This window comes from Hippopotamus amphibius, chromosome 15 (genome assembly GCF_030028045.1).
Source record: "Hippopotamus amphibius kiboko isolate mHipAmp2 chromosome 15, mHipAmp2.hap2, whole genome shotgun sequence".
Lineage (NCBI taxonomy): Eukaryota > Metazoa > Chordata > Mammalia > Artiodactyla > Hippopotamidae > Hippopotamus > Hippopotamus amphibius.
Genome location: NC_080200.1, coordinates 13643097 through 13655176, shown reverse-complemented (window position 1 = coordinate 13655176; position 12080 = coordinate 13643097).

Below are 12080 nucleotides of genomic sequence, written 5' to 3'. Positions count from 1 at the left end.
TTTTTGTGTATGTTCTTAGGGAGTTTTTTAATTTCATCCTTTTGTATGTAGCTTTCCAGTTTTCCCAGCACTGCTTATTGAAGAGGCTGTCTTTTCTGCATTGTATATTCTTACCTCCTTTGTCATAGATTAGGTGACCATATGCACATGGCTTTATCTCTGGGCTTTCTATCCTGTTCCATTGATCTATATTTCTGTTTTTGTGCCAGTATCATGATATCTTGGTTACTGTAGCTTTGTAGTATAGTCTGAAGTCAGGAAGCCTGATTCCACCAACTCCATCTTTTCTTCTCAAGATTGCTTTGGCTATTTGGGGTTTGTTGTGTTTTCATATAAATTGTATAATTTTTTTTCTAGTTCTGTGGAAAATGCTATTGGCAATTTGGTAGAGATTGCATTGAATCTGTAGATTGTTTTGGGCAGTATAGTCATTTTCACAATGTTCATTCTTCCAATGCAAGATCATGGTATATCTCTCCATCTATTTGTATCATCTTTTATTTCTTTCATCAGTATCTTAAAATTTTCTGCATACAGGTCTTTTGCCTCCTTAGGTAGGTTTATTCCTAAGTATTGTATTCTTTTTGCTTCAGTGGTAAATGGGAATGTTTCCTTAATTTCTTTTTCTGATTTTTCATTGTTAGTGTATAGGAATGCAAGAAATTTCTGTGTGTTAATTTTGTACCCTGCTACATTCCCAAATTCATTGATTAGCTCTAGTAGTTTTATGGTAGCATCTGTAGGATTTTCTATAAATAGTATCATGTTGTCTGCAAACAGTCACTGTTTTACTTCTCTTTTTCGAATTTGGATTCCTTTTATTTCTTTTTCTTCTCTGATAGCTGTGGCTAGGACTTCCAAAACTATGTTGAATAATATTGGTGAGAGTGAGCACCCTTTTTTTGTTCCTGACCTTAGAGGAAATGCTTTCAGTTTTTCACCATTGAGGATGGTGTTGATTGTGGGTTTGTAATAAATGGCCTTACTTATGTTGAGGTAGGTTCCCTCTATGCCCACTTTCTGGAGAGTTTTTATCATAAGTAGGTGTTGAATTTTATCAAAAGGTTTTTGGCATCTATTGTGATTGTCATGGTTTTTATCCTTCAATTTGTTAGTATGGTGTAGCACATTGATTAATCTGTGCATATGGAAGAATCCTTGCATTCCTGGGATAAATCCCACTTGATCATGATGTATGATCCTTTAAATGTGCTGTGGGATTCTGTTTGCTAGTGTTTTGTTGATGATATTTGCATCTATATTTATCAGTTATAATGGCCTGTAATTTTCTTTTTGTGTGACATCTTTGTCTAATTTTGGTACCAGGGTGTTGGTGGCCTCATGGTATGCATTTGGGGGTGTTCCTCCCTCTGCTACATTTTGGAAGAGTTTGAGAAGGATAGGTGTTGGCTCTCCTCTAAATGTTTGAGGGAATTCACCTGTGAAGCCATCTGGCCATGGGCTTTTGTTTTGGGGAAGATTTTTAATCACAGTTTCAATTTCAGTGCTTCTGATTGGTCTGCTCATATTTTCTACTACTTCCCCATTTAGCCTTGGAAGGTTGTACTTTTCTAAGAATTTGTTCATTTCTTCCAGGTTGTCCATTTTATTGGCATACATTTCTTGTAGTAGCCTCTCATGATCCTTTGTATTTTTGCAGTGTCATTTGTTACTTCTCCTTTTTCATTTCTGATTCTTCTACCTTTTTTTCCAGATGAGTCTGGCTAATGGTTTATCAATTTTGTTTATCTTCTCAAAGAACCAGCTTTTAGTTTATTGATCTTTGCTATTGTTTCCTTCATTTCTTTTTCATTTATTTCTGATCTGATCTTTATGATTTCTTTCCTTCTGCTAATTTTGAGATTTTTTTGATCCTTCTTTCTCTAATTCCTTTAGATATAAGATTATTTTTGTTTATTTGAGATTCCCCTTGTTTCTTGAGGTATGATTGTATTGCTGTGAACTTCCCTGTTAGAACTGCTTTTGCTGCATCCCATAGGACTAGGTCATCATATTTTCATTGTCATTTGTTTCTAGATTTTTTTTATTTCCTCTTTAATTTCTTCAGTTATGACTTGGTTGTTCAGTAGTGTATCATTTAGCCTCCAAATACATTTGTATTTTTTACAATTTTTTCTTGTAATTACTATCTAGTCTCATAGCATTATGGTCAGAATAAGATGCTTGATACGATTTCAATTTTCTAAAATTTATTGAGTCTTGGTTTGTGACCCAAGATATGATCTATTCTGGAGAATGTTCTGTGCATTCTTGAGAAGTGTCTTCTGTTGTTTTTGTATGGAATGTCTTATAAATATTGATTAAGTCCATCTGGTCTAATGTGTCACTTAGAGATCGTGTTTCTTTATTTAATTTCTGTTTGGATGATCTGTCCATTGGTGTAAGTGGAGTGTTAAAGTCCCCTACTATTATTGTGTTACTGTCAATTTCCCCTTTTATAGATGTTAGCATTTTCCTTATATGTTGAGGTGCTCCTATGTTGGATGCATAGATATTTACAATAGTTATATCTTCTTCTTGGATTGATCCCTTGATCATTGTGTAGTGTCCTTCTTTGTCTCTTGTAATAGTCTTTATTTTAAAGTCTATTTTGTCTGAGTATTCCTACCTAGCTTTCTTTTGATTTCTATTTGCATAGAATATCTTTTTCCATCCCCTCACTTTCAGTCTGTATGTGTCCCTGGGTCTGAAATTTGTCTCTTGTTGACAGCATATATATGGGTCTTGTTTTTGTATCCATTCAGCCAGTCAATGTCTCTTGGCTGGAACATTTAATCCATTCACATTTAACGTAATTATTGATATGTATGTTCCTATTACCATTTTCCTAATTGTTTTGTGTTTGTTTTTGTAGGTCTTTTCCTTCTCTTGTGTTTCCTCCCTAGAGAAGTTCCTTTAACATTTTTTGCAAAGCTGCTCTGGAGATGCTTAATTCTCTTAGTTTTTGCTTGTCTGAAAAGCTTTAGTTTCTCCATCAAAACTGAATGAGATCTTTGCTGGTAGAGTAATTTTGGTTGTAGTTTTTTCCCTTTCCTCAAATTAAATATATCTGTCACTCCCTTCTCACCTGCAGAATTTCTAGAAAAGATCAGCTGTTAACCTTATGGGGATTCCCTTGTATGCTATTTGTTACTTTTCCCTTGAGGCTTTTAATATTTTTCTTTGTATTTAATTTTGATAGTTATTAATATTTGTCTTGGTGTGTTTCTGCTTGGGTTTATCCTGTATGGGACTCTCTGTGTTTCTGGAACTTGACTGACTATCTCTTTTCCCATGTTAGGGAAGTTTTCCACTATAATCTCTTTGAATATTTTCTCTGACCCTTTCTTTTTATTTTCCTCTGGGACCCCTATCATTTGAATGTTTGTGTGTTTATTGTTGTCCCAGAGGTCTCTGAGACTCTCCTCAATTCTTTTCATTCTTTATTCTTTATTCTGTTTCACTGCAGTTATTTCCACCATTCTATCTTCCAGGTCACTTATCTGTTCTTCTGTCTTAGGTATTCTGCTATTGATTCCTTCTAGAGTATTTTTAATTTCAGTTGTTGTGTAGTTCATTGTTTGTTTGCTCTTTAGTTCTTCTAGATTCTTGTTAAATATTTTTTTCATTTGCTCAGTCTGTTCCTCCATACTCTTTCTGAGATCTTGGATCATCTTTACTATCATTATTCTGAATTCTTTTTCAGGTAGACTGCCTATCTCTTCTTCATTCATTTGGTTTCGTGGGTTTATACCTTATTCCTTCACCTGCTTCATCTTTCTCTGTCTTTTCATTTTGCTTAACTTACTATGTTTAGGGTCTCCTTTCCTCAGTCTGCAGGGTCATATTTCTTAACTCTGTTTCTGTCCCCAGCGAGGAGATTGGTCCAGATTGGCTTGTGTAGGCTTCCTGGGGTGGAGGGAAATCCATACCTGTGTTCTTTTTGTGTGGAGCTGGATCTTGTACTCCTGATGTGGAAAGCCACATCCAGTGGTGTGTTTTGGGGTGCCTGTGAGCTTAGTATAACTATACTAATGGGTGTAGTCATTCTATCTGCTAATGGGTGGGGTTGTGTTCTGTCTGTCTGCTAATGGGTGGGTTTGTGTTCCTATCTTGCTAGTTGTTTGGCATGAGGTGTCCAGCACAGGAGCTTGCTGGCTGTTGGGTGGAGCTGTATTTTGTGTTGAGATGGAGATCTCTGGGAGTGCTCTTTCTGATTATTATTCCTTGGGGTTGGGAGCTCTCTGATGGTCCAATGTCCTGGACTCAGCTCTCTCACCATGGAGGCCCAGGTCTGATCCCCAGCTGGGGCACCAATACCCTGCAAGCTGCACAGCACAGAAGAAATGGAAGAAGAAGAAAAAAGGAAGAAAGGAAAAGAACAGAAAAAGAAAAACAAGACAAATGATAAAAGCAAAACTAAATAGACAAAATCACACAAAGAGATACACACACACACACTCACAAAAAGAAAAGAGAAAAAAAAGAGAGAGAAAACAAAGAAGAGAACAACAAAACCAATAAACAAACCCACATACAAAAATATACTCTAAAAACTAAAGCAACAAATTCATAGACCCAGAAACAAGTCAAAAGCAGAAAGCAAACCAGGACGTCCTCCAATACATCTAGGGAGGTCTCTCCACCTGCTGTGGGCACTGTGGTGTCAGCTCAATCTCTGATCTGGCTTTACTCCCTCATGAACTTGCCCCCAAAGTCAGCAGTTGCCCCCAAAGTCCACAGCCTCAATTGAAGGAACACTCATTCTCTATTCAGTTATTCCACAGATGCAGTGTCTACCAAGCTGAGTGCAGGTATTTAATTTGATATTCCTGCAGCTGTATGAAGAGGTTTACTTTTTCTTCTTTGGTCCCACAGTCCCCAGAGTTCAGTTTTTGTTTTGGTCTGCCTCTGTGCATGGGCTGCTGTCAGGCATCAGTTCTCCACCCAGGCAAGAGAGGGCAAAAGTAGTGGTTATTTAGGCACACTTGCTCACTCAGACTGAGGGATGGAGGGATATGGCAGTCCAATTGAAATGTCCAGGGAGTGCCTGCAGCAGCAGAGGTCAGGGTGAGCCTGAGGTGCACCATGCATTCTCCAGGAGAAGTTGATCCCAGTACATGGTACCCTTGGCAGTGGCACAGCAGGCAGATTCTTTGTCACTGTGACACCAGGGAAGTCCCTATTTTCATTGTTATAATACCCATTATGCAGTTGAGCAAACTGAAATTCACAAGGTGAAGTAACTAAAGTCATACAGTAAGTGGAGGGTCTAGGACTCAGATTTTGGGTTGACTTCAAAATCCACTCTCTGCTTGTATCTTCTAAAACAAGTAGAAGAGTAATCCTGTGAAAAAAATCCTTGAACAGCAAGCTGATTTCTACCATTGTCTGAGTCTGGACAAAAGCACACCAACCTGAGGAATTTCTCCTTTGAGATTTATCCTCTCCACTGGGAGAGATTGCAGATTCTAAGATTTGTCCCTGTCATCAGCTGTCTGCCTATATTCTGGCTTACCTGTAGACATGTGGTTCCAGGGGGGCCATGACTGTTGGTGACTGATGCCTTGGGGAATCCCAGGAGCTGAAGGGGAAAAGTTCCATGAAAAGGGAAGGAGCCTGGTGCAGGGAGCCCCTAGGATCCTGCTGGAAAGCTGTGGGCTGCAGGACCAGAGTTACCTAGAGGAGAGGCAGTGGCCTTGGGGACAGAGGTTGAAATTGGAGCTCTACTCTACTTTCTGTCACCCCATCTTCCTGCCCCAGGGCTTTCTGTGATGCTGATATTGCCATTGGGAATTGTAGCCCTGAACCCTGAAGGTGAGTCTGCCTAGCCAGACACATAAGTGATGGAAGCTAGGGAGTGCATCCTGCAGTCTGCACACCTTCACCAACAAGGGAGTGTAGGGGAAAGGAGGCTTGCTCTGCAAATCGACCCTCAAAAACACTCTTCCCCTGGGGTTAAGAGAAAGAGTTTCTTTCTCCACAGATTCCCAGAATTTTCTGAGCACTTTCCTTTTGGACAGCAGCAATCCCTCTCCTCCTCCATTCTCCAGTTCCCAGCTGGCAGCTGGCATCCTCCGTTCCTTGGAGCTTCTGACCATGTTTTCTGTCTCCAAAGTGTGCTGTGATTGGAGGTGCCCTTCTTACTCCACATGCTTTGGTGCCTCTGCCTGTCGCTGTTATCCTGGATTCATATCTCCATATGGGGAGACCTTTATCAATCCCACAATGGGCTGTGAAGCCACAAAGGCTTGAGGGTGGTGGACAGCCACATCAGAGATTGTGGGGCACCTGCAGAGTTAGGGAGCAGCACAGAAGCACTTTGTCAAGGGAACACAGGCCAAAGGAAGAGTGAAGTGAAAGGGGCAGTGGTGCTGCCAAGAGATGTAGAGTGAAGAGCTCAAGCTGTAGAAGTAGAGGCCACCAGACACCAGTGATCTCTCTCTTTCCACATAGAGAGGAAAGGGTCATATGAGGACAGAGTGAGAAGGGGGCCTTGTACAAGCCAGGAGAGAGCTTTCATCATAAACCAACCCTGGAACTTCCCTGGTGGTCTAGTGGTAAAGAATCTGCATTCCAGTGCAGGGGACTCAGGTTCCATCAATCCCTGGGTAGGGAACTAATATCCCACATGCTGTGAAGCAACTAAGCCCATGTACCACAACTACTGAGCTTGCACACCTCTATTATAGAGCCTGTCTGTCACAAACTACAAAGCCCATGCACTCTGGACCCCTGGCACCACACCTACAGAGCCCATATGCTCTGGAGCCTGTGTGCCACAACTAGAGAGTGAAAACCCACATGCCACAACTAGAAAATAGCCTGCACACTGCAACAAAATATCCTGTGTGCCTCAACAAAGAGCCCACATGCCGCAACTAAGACCTAATGCAGCCAAAAAAATTTAAAAATAAAATAAATAAATACTTTAAAAAACTCCATTCTCAGTTTAAAAAGAAAAAAGAAAGAAAGAAACAAACCCTGCCAGCACCTTGATCTTGGACATCCAGCTACCAGAACTGTGAGAAAATAAATTTCTGCTGTTTAAGCCACTCAGTCTATATACTATTTTGCTGTGGCAGCCATAGCAGGCTAATACACATAACCATGTATAAAGCAAAGCAAAGCAAAAGTAAAAAATGCAAACAAATAAAATTACCATAATTCTACCACACAGACTCTTGGAAAATTTGAGAGGTATGTTTTTCTTATCTTTAAAAACATATCAGGAATATTTTCTTTTGTCAACAAATGTGAATATCAGACTACAGTCTTGTTGAAGAGTAAAAATCTTAGTTTTAGACCTGCCAGGGATTAGGGGTATTGGGGTGGCAGGAGGGAGATCTTTGTGGTGGTGGAATATTTATGTATCTTTATTGCAGTGACAGTTAGAGGAATCTGCACATGTGATAAAATGACGTGGAATTATACACACACATTGTACCAATGTCAATTTCTTGGTTTAGATATTGGACTATCATTACATAAAAATGTAACCTTTGCAGGAAAAAAATGACTGAAGCTTTCTCAGGACTCCTTGGTATTATTTTACAACTTCCTCTGAATCTATATTTCAAAATAAAAACTTAAAAATAAATGTCTTTTAATATATAGTAAATAGATAGTTCTAGTCATTCTGAACCAAGGTCCTCATAGGGGCAAAAAAAATGATAGAATTATTCTTCATGTTTGATATAGGAGGTCTTCCTAAATAAATATATATAAACCACCCTTTAGGAGGCTTGCAGTACAAATACTAGTAATGCTATGCACATACTTAGAATTAGAAATTTGAGAGATGTAATCATCAGGCAGAACAGGGGAAAGAAATCACCCAGACCAGCAGTTTCCATTCAGGTCACATAAAACACAAGCCATACTGAAAAATAGAAGTCCTTTGAACACACACAGACCAAGATAAGACATCCTTTGTGGCTGGGCTTGTCGGTCTCTGCACCATGAGAAACAGATATTTAAGTTTGCTGCCAGGTAGGTAGAATTATAACAATGGTGATAGGCAACTAAAGCTATCTGGGACTATTTATCCAGTTGTGAGAATTTTCTCTGTTCTTTGCTTTACTTCTGGCTTTTGCTTTATTTCTGGTTTTCCCACTATCTTCATTAGGAAGAGCTGGGAAGGAATTTCAATAAGGGTGTTAACTCAATTATATTAGGTTCTCAAAGGAGAAATTTGGTGACACTTATTCCTAGGGAAACCTGAGGACTTAACATAGATGTCTCATTTTACCACCTGTGTTAGTCCAGGTTCTCGAGAGCAACAAAACCAATAGGATATACATAGAGAGGGAAAGAACGGGATTTACTTAAGGAAATGGTTCACGAGATTGTGGGAGTTGGAAAGTCCAAAATCTGCAGGACAGGGGTACAGGCTGGAAACCCAGGATGACTTGATGTTGCATCTCAAGTCTGAGGGCCTCTGGGGTCAGATTTTTTTCTTTCTTGAAGGACGTCAATTTTTTTTTCCCTGTAAGGCCCTCAATTGATTGGAGGAGGCCCACCCAGATTATGGAGGCTGATACACTTTATTCAAAGTCTCCTGATTTAAATGTTAACTCATCTAAACACATTTACAGCTACATCTAGCCTAGTGTTGGACCAAATATCTGGGTCCTGTGGCTGAGCCACATTGAATCATAAAATTAACCATCACGCCACCTGTGCTAACTTTTTCAGACAGATCCACAGCCAAACTCTCTAAAAATTCTAATGCTCTATGAAAAACACTGTCCTTTGGTTTTGTGCTTTGTATGGGTCATGGAGTGATTGGAAGTACAATAACAGTATAATAACCCGGTATCAATGAAGTCAGCCTAAATCTAATCAGTCCTTATTTCCTTCAATGCTTAGGATAATACCTGTTCCCTAGTAGGTTGGGTGTTCCTTTTTTCAGATTAACTTTTATTACAGTATTGTTGCTTTACAATGTTGTGTTAATTTCTGGTATACAGCAAAGTGAATCAGCTGTATGTATCAGATATCCCCTCTTTTTTCTTGGATTTCCCTCCCACTTAGGTTACCACAGAGCACTGAGTAGAGTTCCCAGTGTTAAACAGTAGGTTCTCATTAGTTCTCTATTTTATACATAGTAGTGTATATATGTCAATCCCAATCTCCCAGTTCATCCCACCCACCCCACCCCCACTTTCTGTCTCTATTTTTGTTTTGCAAATAATTTCATTTGTATCATTTTTCTAGATTCCACATATCAGCAATATCATATGATATTTGTTTTTCTCTTTCTGACTTACTTTACTCTGTATGACAGTCTCTAGGTCCATGCACATCTCTGCAAACTGCACAGTTTTGTTCCTTTTTATGGCTGAGTAATATTCCATTGTACACATGTACCATATCTTCTTTATCCATTATTCTGTTGATGGACATTTAGGTTGCTTCTATGTCCTGGTTATTGTACATAGTTCTGCAATGAACAATTAGGGTGTATTTATTGTTTCAAATTATGATTTTCTCTGGATATATGCCCAGGAGTGTGATTGCTGGATCATACTATTTGAAGTACAATAACACTGAATTATCAAAAACCAGTATGAGTGAGGTCAGCTTAATTCTCATTAGTCTTTATTTCCTTCAATGCTTAGGATAATACCCATTCCCTAGTAGGTTAGGTGTTCATTATACATTGTCCTTATTCATTGTAATTTGGTTTTTATGAAAATAGCCATATTTCTTATCATCTGATTGTGGAACATGGTGTTTTTAAAAACTGGGCACATTTTGGAGGGTCTAACGTAAGATATGCTGTGGGCAGCTAAAAGAAATGAATAGCAAAGTTAGTTGCTTCAAGATATTTACACTTTTAGGTGTGCATGTACAATATACTCAGAAGACTAAATGACTTTATTCATACACATGGGACAGTAGGACTCATTTGATCCTACTTTGGATGCCACACTTTAGAACATGGAAGAGGCATAGTTGATATAGCACCTGAGACGTGAAATACCTAAACAACTCTCCCAAGGGGCAGCTCCATGCTGGGTTTTGGACTCAGGCAGTCTGGCCCTGAAGCCTGGCTCTCTTTATCATTGGAGAGAGACCTAAGAGAAAAGGAACATTTCATGGGTAAAGAGGGAAGAGTAAAAGTCTGGAACTCTGACCCTGAGAGAACCAAGGTAAGCGTATAATCCTGCCTGACCCCGGAGTCAAATGCAGACACAAGTATGTCTCCATTAATGGGAAAGTAATGGGAAGGTACTAGAGGAACTGGAGAGAATGTCTGCTCTGCATGTTCTTTGCTCTTCTTTTCTTTTTCCCCACTTCCTTCCTTCCTTCCTTCTTGCTTGCTTCTTTTACTTTTATTTGCATTAATTTTTTTGCAGCATTTATTCCTGGGTCGTAAGTTTTTGTTTCTTCAGTTTCTTCTGGGATATATTTTTCTTCTGCACAACCTCCTCTTCTGGTTTAGGTACAATCTGTTCTTTTTCAGTGAGGATCATCTCAATGTGGCAGGGAGAGTTCATGTATGAGTTAATCTGACCATAATCTCTGTAAGTCCTGCACTGCATCTTGGGGGCTTTGTTCACCTGGATGGGCTCAGTGATGGGCTCTACGTCTAAGCCCTTAAATTCAGCATTACTCTCTGCATTTTTGAGCTCGTGCAGTAAAAATTCAGCACTCTTTTTGGGCCACCCACCCTGCATCCAGCCCCACTGTTTGGCCTGGGCACACCTACCAGCTCCACCATTGTAATGAAGGAATGGCACACATTGCTTCTTTATAGTGACATCCTTCCAATTCTTGGTAGATTTTCAGATATGCACATTCTTAATGGCCTGGGCAGTTTCACAAGTGCTCTCAGTCAACATGAAGATTTGAACCTCTTGATTTGCAAGATTTTGTGAGGTTTTCTTGGTCAAGTGATTAGCGAACCATTTTTAGAGGTTGCCTCAGGCCGCTTACCAGAAAAGCTTCACTTCCTTCTTTTACTCTTTCTTTCCCTTTTGCAGACATGCGTTGCCTGTTTGCTCTGTGCCAGGCACTGTGCTAACCCCTTAGTAGTCTTCACTCATCCACAACCATAATAAAGCTCATCCTATTATTAACACTGTGTTCATTTTGCATTGGGGGAAATTGTGTTTCAAAGGATAGGTGGCATTTCCAAAGACGCATGGCCACCAGGTGGAAGTTTGGATGCAGACTTGGGCATGTCTCCAAATGCATTCTCCATCAAGGTATTTTGTCACATAACACAGTGTTGAAATGGCAGTACAGCCTGGAAGAGGAATTCATTTTTGCCTTTGCCTGAGAAGAAAGATCCTGTAAAGGTGCACAGATCTGAAAAAAAATTAATAGTGGTCATCAGCTCACCTGGATGGGTAGACTGGGTATTGCCTGTAGGGTAGATTTCATCTCTTTGCACCCACAGGCCTATTGCTGTTAAAGATTCATTTCTCAGGCAAGAACTGAGGATAGAGGGGAAAATCTGTGCCCTCAATGTACTGTAGGAGGACCAGGAGCTCATTTAGAGGGAACCATAGAAGCCATGAGTGCTGAACCTAAAGAGGTCACTAAACCAGTGTATAGTGGCTTTACCTGCAGGTGCCTTAGTTCTCATATCTCACATATCCTCAACTCCCCCTCTCCTGATTACAGGGTTCCATGCCCTGCTGACATCATTGTGACCTAGGGTTCAAACTTGGGGCTTTCTGACTCCAATACCCATGCTCTTCTTGTATGCCCTGAAACATGTATCTTGGCCAGGAGGAATGCTCCTGGAGAGAAATCCTTAAAGCAGATGTCTGCCATTGCCAGAGAACAAAGAACCTGAGTATAGATAAAGTCTTACCAGTCTGAGGACTTTCTCCTTCAAACGTGCTGCCTCCTTTGGGAGAGGTTGTGGTTTCTAAGATATGTCCACTTACATGTAGTACCTGAGGTTCCATGAAGGCTGTGCCCGTCATTGACTGATTCCTTGGGGAGTCCAGGGAGGTGGGAGGGAAAGGCAGAGTCTTGGATTCTTTGCAAAGCATAGGAACCTTGGGGATGCTGCTGGAAAGTGTTGGGCTGCAGGGCCACAGCAACTTCCCCAACAGGCA